This window comes from Canis aureus, chromosome 31 (genome assembly GCF_053574225.1).
Source record: "Canis aureus isolate CA01 chromosome 31, VMU_Caureus_v.1.0, whole genome shotgun sequence".
NCBI lineage: Eukaryota > Metazoa > Chordata > Mammalia > Carnivora > Canidae > Canis > Canis aureus.
In genome coordinates this window covers 27,108,688-27,124,596 of record NC_135641.1, presented here as the reverse complement: position 1 = coordinate 27,124,596, position 15,909 = coordinate 27,108,688, and the positions used below count along the sequence as shown (strand labels likewise).

The 15,909-nt window shown below is 45.4% G+C and overlaps 1 protein-coding gene and 1 long non-coding RNA gene across 8 annotated transcripts in view; one reads left to right on the top strand and one right to left on the bottom strand.

The window, feature by feature from the left end:
• The window catches only part of LOC144302594 (uncharacterized), a 25,387-nt gene extending 12,903 nt beyond the window's left edge, over positions 1-12,484 (top strand). Inside the window, exons 2-3 of one of the 2 annotated variants that reach the window (XR_013369531.1) lie at positions 3,618-3,783; positions 12,160-12,484. This is a non-coding gene — a long non-coding RNA (uncharacterized LOC144302594). Of the gene's footprint in view, positions 1-3,617; positions 3,784-5,025; positions 5,194-12,159 lie in introns of those variants that run through there. The other variant, XR_013369532.1, reaches the window with a different exon arrangement.
• Positions 1-15,530, bottom strand: part of IL1RAP (interleukin 1 receptor accessory protein) — a 128,896-nt gene extending 113,366 nt beyond the window's left edge. For 3 of the 6 annotated variants that reach the window (XR_013369528.1, XR_013369527.1, XR_013369529.1), the window contains exon 1: positions 15,373-15,529. The gene's annotated coding sequence lies outside the window, so the exon portion shown is untranslated. Of the gene's footprint in view, positions 1-14,176; positions 14,298-15,372 lie in introns of those variants that run through there. The other 3 variants (XM_077880082.1, XM_077880085.1, XM_077880083.1) reach the window with 3 other exon arrangements.
• Positions 15,531-15,909: the final 379 nt, after the last annotated feature.

The following is a 15,909-nucleotide window of genomic DNA, read 5'->3' as shown; positions in this document are numbered from 1 at the left end:
GTGTGTTTCAAATAAGTCAAGACAAGCGCATGAGTTCTGCTGTGTTTCAACAAGTAGGAAGTCAGGAAATGTGTTTTATAAACATTTGGGAGTATGTGCTTGGAAACGCTGATAGGAAAGACTTACAGAATGACCTAAGTCAAAGAAGTACGGATCTCCTGGGGGTGTTACAGTACCTGTTCACATACGCTTTGGTGATGAAGTCCTTCTTTACCCTGCGTTTGGTGTTCTGTGCTTCGATGGAAAGCCCAACCTCACTCCTCACCCCTGGGACTCCTGGGCTCTAGCCAATCTGCGTAACTAGCTCCCTGAAGCCTCCGATTGCTCTCACCTCTGTGAGCCTTTACGGTAGAGGTTGGCAAACTGTGGCCCATGGCCAAATCACTCCCCACACGTCTGTTGTTGTATTGCTTGTAAGGTGAAAACACTTGTTACCTTTTAAACGATTGAAAAATAAATAAAAATAAATAAAAATAAACGATTGAAGAATTTAAAAGAGTAATATTTTGTGACGTGAAAATTGTGCGACTTTCACACAAAATTGGGCAAGGGGTTGAGGAATCAGACAGCTGGAACTATAGCACTGGGGTTACAAAAAGACCTTAGAGGTAATGAAGTCTAAAAACTATGGGCAGATTTAGAACAGGGACACAGAAGAATCAGGAATGTGCCCCAAGAAGATTATCAGTCAGTGGTGCATAGAGTGAAATGGAGGGATGAGCCGTTTGAAAGGTTTCCATTGAATCTATGGAAGTGCGGTGAGTTCTCGAATCGAGAGCTAAGTGGTCACTCGATGATTATCACAATCTCTGAGCTTCAGTTTTGCCACTTAGGCCAATTTGGACCAAACTGACCTTGCAGAGTCGTTGAGATAAGGGACGTGTAAGTAATTTGCAAATTGTTAAGCACTTGGACAAACAGGACGGAGTACTCTTACGACTACTCACTAAAGCCAAAAAGCACCATCTTACTAAATTAAATAAGTGATGTCTATTTTTATAGGATCTTCCTCTCAAAATGATATTGACATGGTTGCATACGCCAGTTTCATTTCCGTCAATGTTCCAATTACATATGCACTTTTTCTTGCTTTTCACATACTGGAAGCAGAGTCATCAGGGAATTTTAAAGAACTGCTATCAAGGTATGCCATAAGGATATTACAGTCAACATATTAGCCATAGGTCAAATCACCTTGGCTTGCAATTGTACACGAACATTTTTAATTCTCAGGATGATCCCGAACAATCACTTAACGATAGATTCTAAGTCACTTTCCAGGGTGAAAATAGAAGAATGAAAATTTTCTTGCCTGGATTATTATACTAGGATGCTCATTAATTGCCCCACCAATTCCTTTCCTAAGCTCCAGTGCTATGACAGCAAGCATCAGACCTGTCTTTTAAACAGACATAGATCTGATAGCGTCCCTCCCTTGCTCAAGCATACGCAATGCTTCTCCTTGCCGTACAGGTTTAAGTGCAAATTCCTCAAGAGAGTATTTAAGGTCCTCAAAAATAGGGCTTTGACTCAACTTTTTAAAGTATGATCTTCAACGATCCCGGTGCTCAAAAACCATCACCCAGTCAAACTGGGCTCTCCCCAACCAAGGCACGAGCTTCCCACCTTCACTTTATGTTTTCCTCCTTTTCCCTTTATCCAGAGCACCACTCATGGTTTTTAACTGTGTCAGTTTAGTTCACCTGGAATTATGTTTTCCAGAATCCCCTTCTCTGTATGGTTCTTAGTTAGGGGTAGCCACAGGGAAATGTGCATGCAATTTGGATGGGAGAAGTACAGCAGTATCCATTGCTTTGCGAGGGCCCCTCTAGGCCCTGGGTACTAGTGCCTCTCACATACCTAACTGTTGATCTGGTGGTTGACCTCCTAACAGGGGGGCAGCAGGCATGTGCCATCATGCCGTCAGCTCCTGGTAGATCTCTCTTCAACCTCTCCAAGTCCAAGGCCAGGCAGGTGCAGAGCTCTGTGGCTATGCCCACCAGCTCCCTCTGCAGGCCACCCACATCATCTAGATTAGGTACAGTGAGAGACAGTTAAGGGTTGCAGTTTGTCCTCATGGGCTCCAGGTTGCTCTCTCTTCTCCTTTACATCCAGCTTTTCTTCCTAACCACCTGCCTACCATGGGCGGCAACACTCTTCCACAGACTTCTTTGCCATCTTCTTCTCAGGGTCCTAAGCTAATGACATTTTCTCATCTCCCATTGTCCCCTTTTGGGGCTTTGATTGGGGCCAGCTTCAGCCCCCATTGTAGGTATAATCCTTATGATAAATCCCATATTCTATATCATCCACCCATTTCATTTAAGCTCCTTGGTTCGACCCTAACTCGCACACTGCTTTTTCCCCACTAGTCTATGTCAAAAACCTGCCATCAATTCAAGACTCACTTCAAACACCATTTCCTCATAAACCTCTTCCTGAGTGACATGGTTGTCTCTTTAAACCATAAACCTATTTTTCCATATATCTTTTAAAGTTATGTTATATATTCTGACTCTCTTCCAAATATTAAACACGTTGTATTGCAAACCCCTATGAATATCTTACCTTCAAAATGATCTATAAATTCTTATTCTTTGGGGGCTGTGTTTGTGCAACTATATTTTAACCTCCATATCTCACTAGTGTCTTGCCTGCAAAAGATTCTCAGCAAATGCTTATGGCCCAAAAGAGTAAATGAATTATCAGTGCTACCATTCCCTTTTCAGGATCACAGGTAACTAAATCCCCGTGCACTGTATATGGTATAGCCTCACTTGTATGGAGACTGCCCTGTAGCCACTTTACCTTTCCATTCCCTTCTCTCAGAGAAGAGACTATCTAATCTGAATGTAACTAACCCTGTTTATTTTTATCATACACTCAGTTCTAACAAAACTCATCAGCTTGCTCCCTAGTCTATAGTAAAGCGGAAATAGATAATTATATGGGGGAATGGAGAGAAAGCTGCTAGAGCAAGACATGCTGAAAGCAAGAAAAAAAATAGCAGACAATGAAAGAGAGAGAGGACAGAAAATTTGTGAAAATCAGATTACACAAATTTAAAAGTATATGGGTCTAGGGCCATTTAGTACATAGGTAAATGATCTCATCTCAATAAATTTTAAAGGAATTAGTCTGCTCCAATGAGCTGTCTTGAATCACCAAGATTAAGTAATGCCACATATCTTAGAATAATCGCCTTCTGAAATTATTTTTAAAACAAAAATTTTGAAAGAAAGTTACGTACTGAATTCAAGCTGTTTTTTAAATAATCTCGTAGCACCTCCCATTCTCAGGGGGAAAAATGGGTGTTTTTAAAATTTTGTCATGCATTCATTCAACAAATATATAGTGAGTGTCAACTATGATTTAGGCACTGTCCTCATGTTTGTGTGTGTATGTAAGTATGTTGTGTATGTGGACCTTTCCGCCAAGGAAATCGTCAAACTTGGGAGATGTGGGATGATAAAAGCTACACTTTTTAAATATCTCACAAAGTAAAAACAAACAAAAAAAGGTCATTGTAAGTCAGCACCATATTGGTTTCTTACAAAGAAGCAAGCAAATGCAATCAACAAAAAAGGACTGAGTTCATTGTTACTGGTTTCTTCTAGGGCAAAATAAACTGTCAACTAGAATGAAGTTTCTTGCCTTCCCTACACAACCTTTGCCTCATTTCTCTGCCAAACATCTCTTAACTGCAGGGAAGGTCCCTGGAGACTCCAATGGTGCTGCAACCCTGCACAATTTGCTTTGGAAGAAAACTATGGCAAAACACAGGTAAGAAATATTTGATTTTTTCACAGCCTCCCTGATACACATATGGAGACAACTATAACGCTCTTGAATTTTTTTCCTCCTGGTTTAAAACTAAATTTTAAAATTTATATAAGGTTGCAGTAGGATTGAGTGAGATAATAAAAATAAAGCATTCAGCACAGCTCCTGGCACACAAGAAGCACTGGATCAATATTAGTGATTATAACTAGCAAGAGGTCCTAAACTTTCAGCAAGCTCTATAAATTAGCCTCATTAAGTGTTATCTAGGGTAAAATTTCAGCGTCTTCTGTTTTCCCTTTGCCACCCGGAATGTTCTGGAGCCATCACTGGAATACAAAATAACTTTCCAGCAAGTCAAGTCTTGCTGGAGAGAAGGATGGGCAGACTAAGAAGTACTGTCTGTAGGTATGTCTGGAAGAGAGACAGACAAGGCCGTCCTACAACATCTTTGCTCCCACATCATTCCACAGGACTGGCCCTTCTACCTGCAGAAGTTCTCTGCTGAGGATAAGGTACCAGAACAGGTCCTAGAACAAAATAAGTATCACTAATTATATGACTGGAACTTTGGCTCTGATTTTTTTAAAGGAAGTTAATAAAATAAGCACAACTGAAAAACTGCCTGAGTATTTAAGTGTAAGCATGTTTGCAGAGGTTATTTTAGTTCAAAAAATAATAAAAATAGCTCAAATGGACTGAGCACTAATTACGTTCCAGGCCCTGTGCTAAGCGCTTTATGTACATACTTAATCCTAACAACGCTTCTATTCTCGTGCCAACAATGCAGATGAGGACACAGGTTTAAAGATGTTAAGTAAATTTACCACATCCCAGAGGTAGTCAGTAGCATTACCCTACACACATTGTCTCAGTGTAAAATCCACATTTTTACCACTACATGCTATTGAAATGATACGACCTGAAAGAACGGGTCACGTGTTCATTCAATGATTCAATGCATTTATTGAACTATCCCTTCATATGAGTCACCATGAAGTGGGACGAATAGACATGAATAAAATATTCAGAGTCACTTACAATCAGAAAGCAGAATGGTATAGTGGTTACGTTTGCCCCAAATTCAGATACTGGCTCTACCGCTAACCAACTGTGACTTTGAGGCTCAAAGAGAAGTAATAGAGGATAAAGTTATTCTTTGGTTTCAATAAGCTAATATTTGTAAAGCACTTGCAAGATGCCCGGCACATGTTAGCAAGCTGTTTTTCATTTATATTATTACAGGCAACATGAGACTATATATGCGTAGCCCAGTAAAGACTTCATGGAGAAGATCTTATCTTGAAGAGTTCAGCGCCGTTTAGATTTGTAGAGTCAGAAAGAAGAAATTGATCTTACATGGAATTAAATTTGCCTTTCATATGCTCACTCCTCAATTCATCAGATTTCAGATGCTGGTACTGAAAATCTTGTAAGGAATTGGCTCTGGGTCCAATGTTTTGAGGGACTGATGACATAAAACACCTCCACAAGAATTGTAAAATTTCCAGCTGAATTGAATTGTGCAACAGTGCATACATTTTCATACATTTCCACATTGTATGTGGAAATAAGAATGATATCGTTTGAGGGGCGCCTGGGTGGTTCAGTCGGTTAAGCGTCCGACTCTCGATTTTGGCTCACGTCATGATCTCAGGATCCTGAGATCAAGCCCTGCGTCAGGCTCCCCACTCAGCAGGGAGTCTGCTGCAGATTCTCTCTCTCTCTCTGTCTCTCTCTCTCTCTCTCTCTCTCCCCCCCCTTGGGCCCCTCCCCCCTGCTCTCTCTCTCCCTTTCTCCCTAAAAGATTTTATTTATTTATTTGAGAGAAAGACAGCATGAGAGAGAGAAAGAACACAAGCAGGGGAGGGGCAGAGGGAGAAGCAGGCTCCCCGCTGAACAAGGAGCCTGATGCGGGACTCGATCTCAGGACACTGGAAGACCCAGGGAGCATGACCTGAGCTGAAGGCAGACACTTAACCAACTGAGCCACCCAGGCGCCCCTCTCTTTCTCTCTCAATTTTTTTTTAATGATGATATCATTTGAGAAACAGCAAAGGAATCTGGTTTTGCTTACTTTGCCTGTGTGTGTGTGTGTGTGTGTTTGCTTTGAGACATTCTAATGGAAAGGTCTATGAATGACAGATCAATGAAATGGAACTGTCTTTCTCCTCTGTTCATAGGACCCTATACGAGATCAAAGCAGTTTAACCACTCACCTTATACATAAATTCTTCCATCTTCCTTCACTCTCTGTTTAAGGCTCCAAATACGTCAAACCTGGTCACCATCCTACTTCAATCCTTTCGGTGATCTCCTGCTGCATTTTGCATAAAATCCCAACTCCTTCTCATGGCCTACAAGAAAGCCTCCTGTGGCCCCGGCTTATTTTAGGACCTTATTTCCACCACTGCTTTTCCTGTCACCTGGCCCCTGTCACCTCAACCATGATATCAGACCAGCATGGCTCCTTCACAGGCTTTTCCATTAATTCAAATGTCACCTTTTCTAGGGCAATTTTCAGCACAAACACACATATGCATATATATGTGTTTAAGTGTACATATGTGTGTATAGATGTCTGTGTGCAAAACAAGTTTTTTTATTTCAATATTACATATATAATTTATTTTCTTGTCCAGTTCCATCTCTTTCTTTCTACCCCTTGAGAACAAATAATTATACTAACACCTATCTAGGAATTTATTTATTCATCATTTATTTATGATTAAGCAGATGCTGTTCGCTGGGCCTGTTCATGGGATATAGCAGGCAGCAGGGTCTCTGGTCTTGTGGGTGTTACGTTCTCATGGGAGGTGAACTAGACTTAAACAATCGATAGACTAAGTAAATTAATTAAATCATATGTGGAAGCGGACAAAGGGAAAGCAGAATGGGTCCGTGAGATGAGCACTGGGCATGGGTGGAGATGGGAGGCAGGATGCAGAGCAATTTTATATACAGCAATTCACTCAGCCTTCACTGAGAGGATATTTGAGCAAAAGCTTCATGAAGATGAAAGAGTTAGCTTTGCGGTTATTTGAGCAACTAGGGCAGAGAGGAAACAATGCAAACCATACCTGGCTTTACAAGGTATTTTAAAGACTGGCTTACACACTGAGTGAAATAGCGTGTGGTTTCTTGTGCCAGTCCACTGTTCTGGGAATTTCGTTTGTATTAATGGACTTAGTCATCACAGCGATCCAATAAGTTATATATTGTGTTTACCTCATCTCACAAAAAGAAATTAAGTAGGTAACTTGCCCAGGATTATACAAATGGAGCCAGAATATGAACCTATGTAACAAAACTCCAGGCCCCTACAATATACTGCCTCTTGGTCTAGAAAATTCTGATCCAATGATTCTGAGACTTCAGTGCAGAGGCCCTAGCTGCCTGCTTCCTTAACAAGCTGTCCAGATGTCTCCATGCACCACATGTACATGGTCCATGCACCACAATTTCTCAGCAGTCCGATTCATCTCCCACATGAAAACTTTCCAGATATTTTAAAGTAAACATCACGCTCACTTCCCATCCTTACCATCCCCACTGTTTGTCAAATTGGGAAAAATTTCCTTAGATCAGTGGAAGCATCTACTCAATAACACCCCCTCTCCATCTGTGTTTCATGTGAATTTCATCATCTGGATGAGGATTTGGGGTAAACAACAATGCTGAATGAGCAGAGGAATGAGTGTTTATTGAGGGCCCTTTGGGTGTCAGGTTTTAAGTGCTAGGGACTTATATATTTTATCTGACTTTAACCTCGGTAATATATACAAATATATAGATACAGATACAGATATCGATATAGATGTGCATCTATCCAGGAGATAGCTAGACTATGCTAATTACCATTTCTCAGATGAGGAAACTAAGTCTGCACAGGCTAAGCAAGCAGTATCTAGGATTCAATGACTCTAAAGCCAGCCAACTTTTCACCACCCACTCTAACCATTCAATCCCCAACTCCTGCAATTGTTTCATTCCATAATTGGAAACCGAAGTCTGATCTTCCAGAAAAGTGCTATTTAGTGTGTATTTCCACTCTCCAGCATCCATCATTTCTGTAAGTTGAAAGAACTCCTATATTTATTCAATGAGAGCCAAGCTTCTTCCATGGGCACTAAATTAGCTCAAAAGAAGAAAGCAAAAAATATGCACTCATAATGCTAAAATTCAAATGAAAGCCAAATATTTTATCTCTTTATTTCTTTGTAGAAGATTATGGTGATTAATGGTGATACAGAGCTTGCTTTATATAAAAAGGCTCTCTTTTCATTTCCCAAACAATAAATGTCAGTGTGTATAACCCAGCCATCTATTTTCTCTTCCCACCCCCAAACCTGGATCCTGAAGGGAAAAAGGTTACAGGTCATGGGCATATAGCAGAATCACATCCTGAAGGACATGTCTGTGTGGACTACCAGTGCAGCACTCAGTCATGAGTCTCACTGAGGACAAGGAAGCTGCTGGTATCTGGGACTTGGGCACCCCACACGCCATGCTGTGTGCCTGCCTCTGTGGGAAAGAACAGGGCAGCTCTTCTCTTAGCTTTTCATGGTATCTCCCCAGTCATTACAATACAGGCACATATTCATAGACTACCTAAGACTACCTTAGACTACCTTATTCATAGACTACCGTATTCAAATTTGGCTCCTTGTCCAAATTTCTCATTTTAGAAGTGAGAAAAAGGACTCTGAGAAGGAAAAGCAATTAACCAGTAGTGAAGCTGTTGGACTGAATCATTAAAGGGGGAAAAACCCACATAAGTTGGAGTTAGAAAGCTGAGGTCCACGTCCCAGCTCCACGATTTGCTTGCTGTGTGGCCTTAGCAATATTTAGACTCTCAGACTCAGGAGGTCAATGGTATGAGCAACACGTGCCTTTAATTACCTCAGGTTTTGTAAAAAAAAAAATGTGTGTGTGTGTGTGTATAACAATCATTTTGAGGGCTTAAAGTTCTACATAAACTAAAACCGTTATTATTTGAACCTAAGTCTTGTACTTTCTATTCCAATATCTGTTTGGGCATGCAACTGAATATCATCGCAGCCGTTAATCATAATAAAGGTTAAATTCCCCATGCACCAGGCCCTTAATAAATGTTATGGCATATGACTGACACCTGTCAAAAGCCTGATGAAATGGGTTTTATTATCCCCTTTTACAGATGATGAAAATAAAGCAGAGACAGAACAAAGACTTTGTCCAAAGTCACAAGCAGGGAAGTTGGTCTCGTGCTAAAGCTTATGAATGTTACATAGCCACAATTTTAGGTTACCATAGCATCTAACCATAACTGGCTTAAGGAACTGTGTTATCTATGAAAAGACCGCTTTTCAGATATCAGTTTATAAAATGACAGGTTACGTTTTCTGTTGGCTTTAGCATTGGTTGGGAAACGAGGAAACCAGTGTAATCATAAGGACTTATGTGCCAGACAGGTAGAAACCAGAGGCTTCTCCTGGATATAGGCTAGATATAAAAGGTCACCTGTCTTTACTCCAATTATATCAAATAATGGCTGGCCAGATACACATTCTTCATCACTTTTAGAAATCTTGAGATCGAAGTTCATCACAGCTGCCCACTTCCCTGGAAACTTCCTACTTTCTTTCAGGTAATTAATTTATGACACTTGACACTGGCCTTGCCGTCAATATATGCAAGCAGCACTTCCTTCCCTGTGTTTGCTGCAAAACACCCTTCATTACTAGGATAAAAATGTCCTTTATCCATCATTGAGCCAGTGATGGCCAACCTTCTTAGAGTCTGTGACTCCTTAGCATTTTTCTGATTTGGTGACCATAACATTAATGGAAATGAAAGCTACCTTCCAAGCCTATAGAGACAGCCTCTGAGATAATTAATCATATAATTAAGTGTGAGAAAAACTAGAAGGCCAGTGCTGGGCCTACCTAACACAGTATGAAGCCATCATTCACTTAACTCTGCACTTTTTATAAATAAGGCACTGTTGCTATGTGCCTTGGCTACTTAGGTGCTATTCAGAGACTTGGATAAGAACACATAGGGACAAATTACTGGCCCAGAGTGAAAACAAGCCAATAAATTTTTAAAATCACAATAGAGAAAGAGAGAAGATGGTAGAAGCATTTCGAGGGGTCCCATGGCCTGGGAAGGATAGGATTCCAGCAGCAGGCGTAGGAAGGTAGAGGAGGAGAGGACAGGGCTGCCGAGGCGGTATGGTGTCAGGACACAGGGAGGGGACATTCCCGGATCTAGCTACACAAATCCTCCAACTTTATGGTGTTGGGTCTAGCAAATGTGGTACAGTAGACCAAACGCCTTTGCACTCAGGCACACACCAGTTCTAGTTCTTACTAACTGACTAACCTTGAGCCAGTCTGTAAGTCTCCCTGTGCCTTAGCTCTTTCATCTGTAAAAGGCAGACAATAATATATAACTGAGAGTTCGTTTTATGCTTAAGTGAAATGACAGGAGCGCACGCACCAATGAATGCTGATTTCCTTTGCCCTCCTCTTTTTGACCGGAAAATAGATCTCTTGGCATAAAACATCAGGGCATTTTCTCTTTATTCTCCTTTCCCCTTCTAGCCTCAACTTTCACAAAGAGATACGGAGACAGAATTTCAGAGTTGAATCTTTTTTAAAAAAAATATTTTATTTATCTATTTGAGAGAGAGAAAGAGCAAACATGAGCAGGGGTGGGGCGTGGGGAGAGGGAGACGCAGGCTCTCCCACTGAGCAGGGAGCCCTGCCATGGGGGGTTGCGGGCATGCGGGGCTGGATCCCAGGACCCTGAGATCATGACCTGAGCTGAAGGCAGAAGCTTAACTGACTGAGCCACCCAGGCATCTCAGTTGAAAGGAATCTTAAAGAAAAATAACATTGTATTGCAGCAGAAGAACCTTGGGGATCATCCGCTAGAGCTTCCTCACATTTGAGGCCCAGCACCAGAGACTTCTCAAGTCATAGGCAAGGGAAGACCCCAATCAGAATGGCAGGATGGAGATGGGGGGGTGTCCTCACCCAAGCCCTCAGTCCTAGTCCAGAGGCCACACAATTTCAGGTCTTTCTCACCTTCTTAACCTCGCTGATCTTCAGCTGCCTCCAAAAACACACAGGATCATTGCAAGGATTCAATGAGGTGATACCCATAAAGCACTCAGTACGATCCATGATGAAGTTCAGGAGAGAGTAGCTATTAAATTCTGATTTTCACAATTTAACAGACAAACTGAAAGAACCAATGGCAGAAGAAATAATTTGTGTTTATTAAATGCCTCCCGTGAATAAGGTGCTGGGGTAGGGACCCCAGCTTCCGGGCAGGCGTTGGGGCCCTTGTGTCCTGGCTGAGGAGCCTGAGGCCCACCGCAGTACACTAACTTGCCTCGGGGACCTGTCAGACGCTACAGCTCCACGCTGCCTCTGGTGCCAGAGCTAAGGCACAATCAAGTCAGGCTACCAGGAGGTCTCCCCATCAAGGCCACAACCCCATCAGTGCACTCTCACTTCCTAAAAAAAAAAAGAAAACAAACAAAACCCTGAGCCAATGAATAGCTAACCTGAATTACCACCACCTCCCCCCCAAATATCAGGTGTCAAATGTTCTGTAACTTTCCCATTCTTTGGGGGTTTTATTTCTCTCCCAGAACAATCTCCAAAATGGGCAAAGAGCACAGTAGGTGGCTCTCTGTAATATTTCACGGGCAAGGCGACAGTGACTCACCAGATCCTACATCTGTGTCACCAGCAGAAGCCCTGACAAAGTTGAGCAACAAATGAAACTGTGTGTGTGTTTGCAGATAACCTTTATTTTCTTTCTTTCCTCCTCTGCCTCCTCTGCTGATTTCCTCCAGCCACATTCTGCTGTTCTAACAGTGCCAGGTAAGACGACGCTAACTGGCTACCTTTTGGCAAAAGCAAACATATGCTTCTAAATGCCAAAAGCAAGGAGCAAAACGTTTCTCCCAGAAACTGCATTTGCAAGCCTGCCTGCTTGCTGCAGAGAAACCTGACGGCCTGTGGGGAGTCTCAACGGATAAATGGCCCCATTGCCTGGGCCAGAAACAGATCTGTTCATTTTCCTACAGAAGCCTGCAGCCATCAGTTCCCACAGGGAGGACTGAGGCTCCAGACCAGTGATCAGCACCGCCAGCAAGCGGCTAGTGGTCTTTTCTGCAAATGCTGCCTCTGTATACTGCTCTCTATTCCATCCTGCACCCACAGAATCAGGGACAGAGAGAAGAACACTCTGGCCACTCATGATATTTGTTCCTCAATCTTCCTACTGCCCTGTGAATTAGCACAAGGATGACAGAAGGAAAAAAAACACTCAGAACAGGAAGAAATATGTAATATCATTCTGAACTTTATGTCTTCACAGGTCCCTTCATTTTAGGAGTGGAAGGTGCTCTACATCAAATGCAGAAGAGCAGGAAGATTGCCTTAGAGATCCGGGCTTTTGAACTTCCTCTCCGGAGAGCTGGCCTTGCTAACCTCCAAAGAGCCTGTTTATAGATTGTTCGCTCAGCAAGGAAATATGCTCTTCGGGACAGAAAGGATACCCTGCAGTCACCAGCCCAATAAAATCAACTTAACTAACATAAATTGTTAAAGAACTCATTGGAGAGGTGACGGGGTGTGACAGGAAAAGCCCTTAACTAGAAGTTACAAGGTGGGAACTGTACTCCCAGGGCTGAAACGTAATAACCATGTGACTCTGGGCAATCTCTCTCGTTTTTCTGAGTCTCACTTGTTCTCTTTCTCAGTAAAATGGAGATCAGCCAAGACAAGATCTTTAATGAGCACCTATTTACTACATACACTTTGCATTATTCCACTTAATTTTATCGTCATACAAATCCTTGGGGTAAGCATTTTCTTTACCATGTTAGAACTGGATAAAAACCAAAGCTCTGATTGGTGAAATAAATCACTCAGGATTACCTAGCTGCAGAGGCATTAGGGCTGAAGTTTGAATCTGACCACAAAACCTGAGCCCCTGCCACCATTAATATGCCTGCCATGTCTTTCTCCCAGAGCTACCCCAGTAGCAAGAAAGAGAATATATATGGAACATGCTTTGAAAATTTTAAAGTTCTCTACATATGTGTGTATGGCTTTTGTAACAATCTGGATAAGGAGGCAAGGTATGACTGGGTAGCCTTTCTTAAAAAGAACCAGAACCTAAAGAAATTACCTTCCAATCTCCCTTTCATCCCCTTGTTCTGACTTTTTTTTTTTTTTTTTTTTTTTTAGCATTTTCCTTTTGCCCCACAAGTCCCCTATTCCTCAGGCACCCGTTCAGATGTATCCCGGCCAGCTCATCACAATGCATGCACACGGTGCAGGCTGACGGAAGCAAGTGATCCCAGCCTCTGCAAACGCTGGTGCGGGAGGTACCTAGAGGGGCGCCACCAAGTGCCTCCCTCCCCTCAAGATGTATCACACCCCCTCCTATGCAGCATCAATACCCCCACGCAAGTGGGACGGACTGGAAGCAGGCAGCCAACTCTAAATGCTGCACACTCAATTCGGGGACTTACAGCACAGCCAAGAGACGGTAGTAAATAACTGTATGCAGTCAATCAGAATAAAATCAATTTTCATGAGCCTGGTGGGGATATATGAGGGGAGCTATTTCGTTTTAAAAGAACAATAATTAAGGAAGACTAGAGTAGGCATGTGTAGCATTTATGTTTAAATAAGGTAAGTTTGAATCCAGAAGGACTGAATTTAGCAACATCACAGCATAATCCCAAAGAAATACATGAGAATTGCGTTGCTCTTTTCCCCCACGAAAGGACACATAAAGTTGCTTGTCTGACATAAGACAGCAAGAATACAAGGCTTAGCGCAGTCTGTAGCAGAGACGGGACTTCCAACTTCTCTTGCCTTTCTACTTTTCACCAGATTCGAGACCCTCTTTGCCAGGAAAGAAGGATGCCTCAGATCAGAGCTTCCTGGACCTGAGGCTTGGCCTAAAAACAAAGGGTTTGGCATCACTGAGAAACAATAATTCTGTATTCCAACTCAAGCAGCCATGATCAAAGTCACACGGAGACAACAGTCGGAAAACACTTTCTATAAAAGCTGTTCAAACTCCAAATAAGAAAAATAAAAAGCCACAACATTCCAGATTTAAAAAAAGAAAAAGAAGAAAGAAGGAAAGAAGAGAGAAAGAAAGAAAGAAAGAAAGAGAAAGAAAGAAAGAAGAAAGAAAAAGAAAAGAAAAGAAAAGAAAAGAAAAGAAAGAAAGAAAGAAAGAAAGAAAGAAAGAAAGAAAGAAAGAAAGAAAGAAAGAAGAAAGAGAGAGAGAGAGGGAAGGAAGGAAGGAAGGAAGGAAGGAAGGAAGGAAGGAAGGAAGGAAGGGAGGGAAAGGAAAGGAAAGGAAAAGTCACCTTAAGGTAGTATGAAATCATCTTTCTGAAAATCCACTGTCTCCAGGGTCAGTGTAGAACAGTATCTACAACAGTGACCATCAATCTCGAATTAACCAGATGCCAGGGCAGGCACTGCGCTAGACCTACCATTTGAACGATCCCATTTCATCCCCCCAACTACCCCCAGGGGTCATTGTGATCCTCACAATCTGCAGGTAGCCGCGGGGGGCGGGGGGGGCTACTGACCACCAGAGAGGTGGGCCAACCAGCCGGGCCAAGTTCACCAGCCGCTGCTCGGCGGAGCGGGAGCCCAGGCCCGGTGAACCGTCCTCCCGGGCCCAGGTCCGCGGCAGAGGCGCCTCCCGGGCGCGGTGGGTCTCTATTTCCTCCACCGGGGGTGGGTCTCTATGTCGCCACCGGGAGTGGAGGGAAGACACGCTAGCGACTGGCTCTTAAAGGAAACAGCAGAAGTTTGCTTTTTATGTTTGTGATTTCTGTCTTACGCTCGGCTTCCCTGCTGGCTCCCGGCACCCGGCGGGGGCAGGGGCCCGGGCTCCGCGAGGCCAGCATCGCGCACCGAGGGGCATCCTCTGGGCTCCGGGACCGCCAGCCTCCTCCCCGCGCGCGGGGGCCAGCGGCGAGCACCAACCCCAGGCCTCGGCCCCCGACGCCCCTCCCTCGCCAGCGCCCCCCGCCCCCACCCCCACCCCCACCCCCACCCCAGGAGCCGGGCAGACGCCCAGGGCAGGGGCATCTTCTGAGAAAGCAGGTCAGGGAGGCCGGAGCGGAGCCGCGAGCAGCCTTTCCCCGGCCGGCCAGGACCGCGGCAGGGAGCGGCAGGAGGCGCGCCGGGACACAGCGCCCGCTCCCACCCACGCCGCCTGCACAGCGCCCCGAGCAGCCCGCGCGGGCGGGCGGGCGGGCGGGGGTGCGCCGGGTGCATCTCTTCAAGGGCTGGACGCGGGGTGCAGCCTGGCGCAGCCGTCCCCAAACCGCGGTCCCTAAACGCCCACAGGGCAAAGACGGGGCTCTGAGCTGGGTTCGAGTCCCGCGCGCAGCACTACTTCGCGGGGTGGCCCCTCCCGCTCGCTCTGTGCCTCGGTGTGTCCTCCCGGGAAGGAAGAGGGGTGGACGCGCCGGTCCGCAGGGGTCCTTCCACCCCGAGACCCCGTGGGTAAAGCTTCCTCCGAGCCCCAAGACCGCGAGACACTCACCTTCCCCGGGGGCAGAGCGGGCGCGGCGCAGCGGGGCGCGGGGGCAGGGTCGCCCGGCGCGGCTCCTCCCGCCCAGTCCGGCCCGAGCGCAGCCCGGGGACCCCGATCCGGCCGGTCGTCCCCCCCGACGAGCCTCTTACTTTCCGCCGCACTTTCTTTTTCCCCCTTTGGGGCTCCTCCCCCCGCGCGGCGCGATTGGCCGCCGCCGCGCTGCTCCGGCTCCACCCGCCGCCCGGGCTCCGGCCCCCCGCGCCCCGGGCTCCGCGGAGCTGCGGCCGCGGGGCGGCTCCGGGGGCGGCTCCGAGGGCAGCTCCGCCCGCGGCGAGGAGGGGCCGCGCGGGGCCCAGGCTGCCGGGGCGCCCCCTGCCACCGCCTGCGCCGGCCGGAGCGCGCCCTCGGGGGGCGGGGGGGGGCGGAGGGGCCGGGGCTGCCCGCGCGGGCGCCCCTTGCAAGATCCTGGTCTTGGGGGCCGGGTCGCTGCCCCCCGCCCCCCCGCTCTGCGCACTCAGCGAGGCCCTGGCTCAACTGGGGCGACAG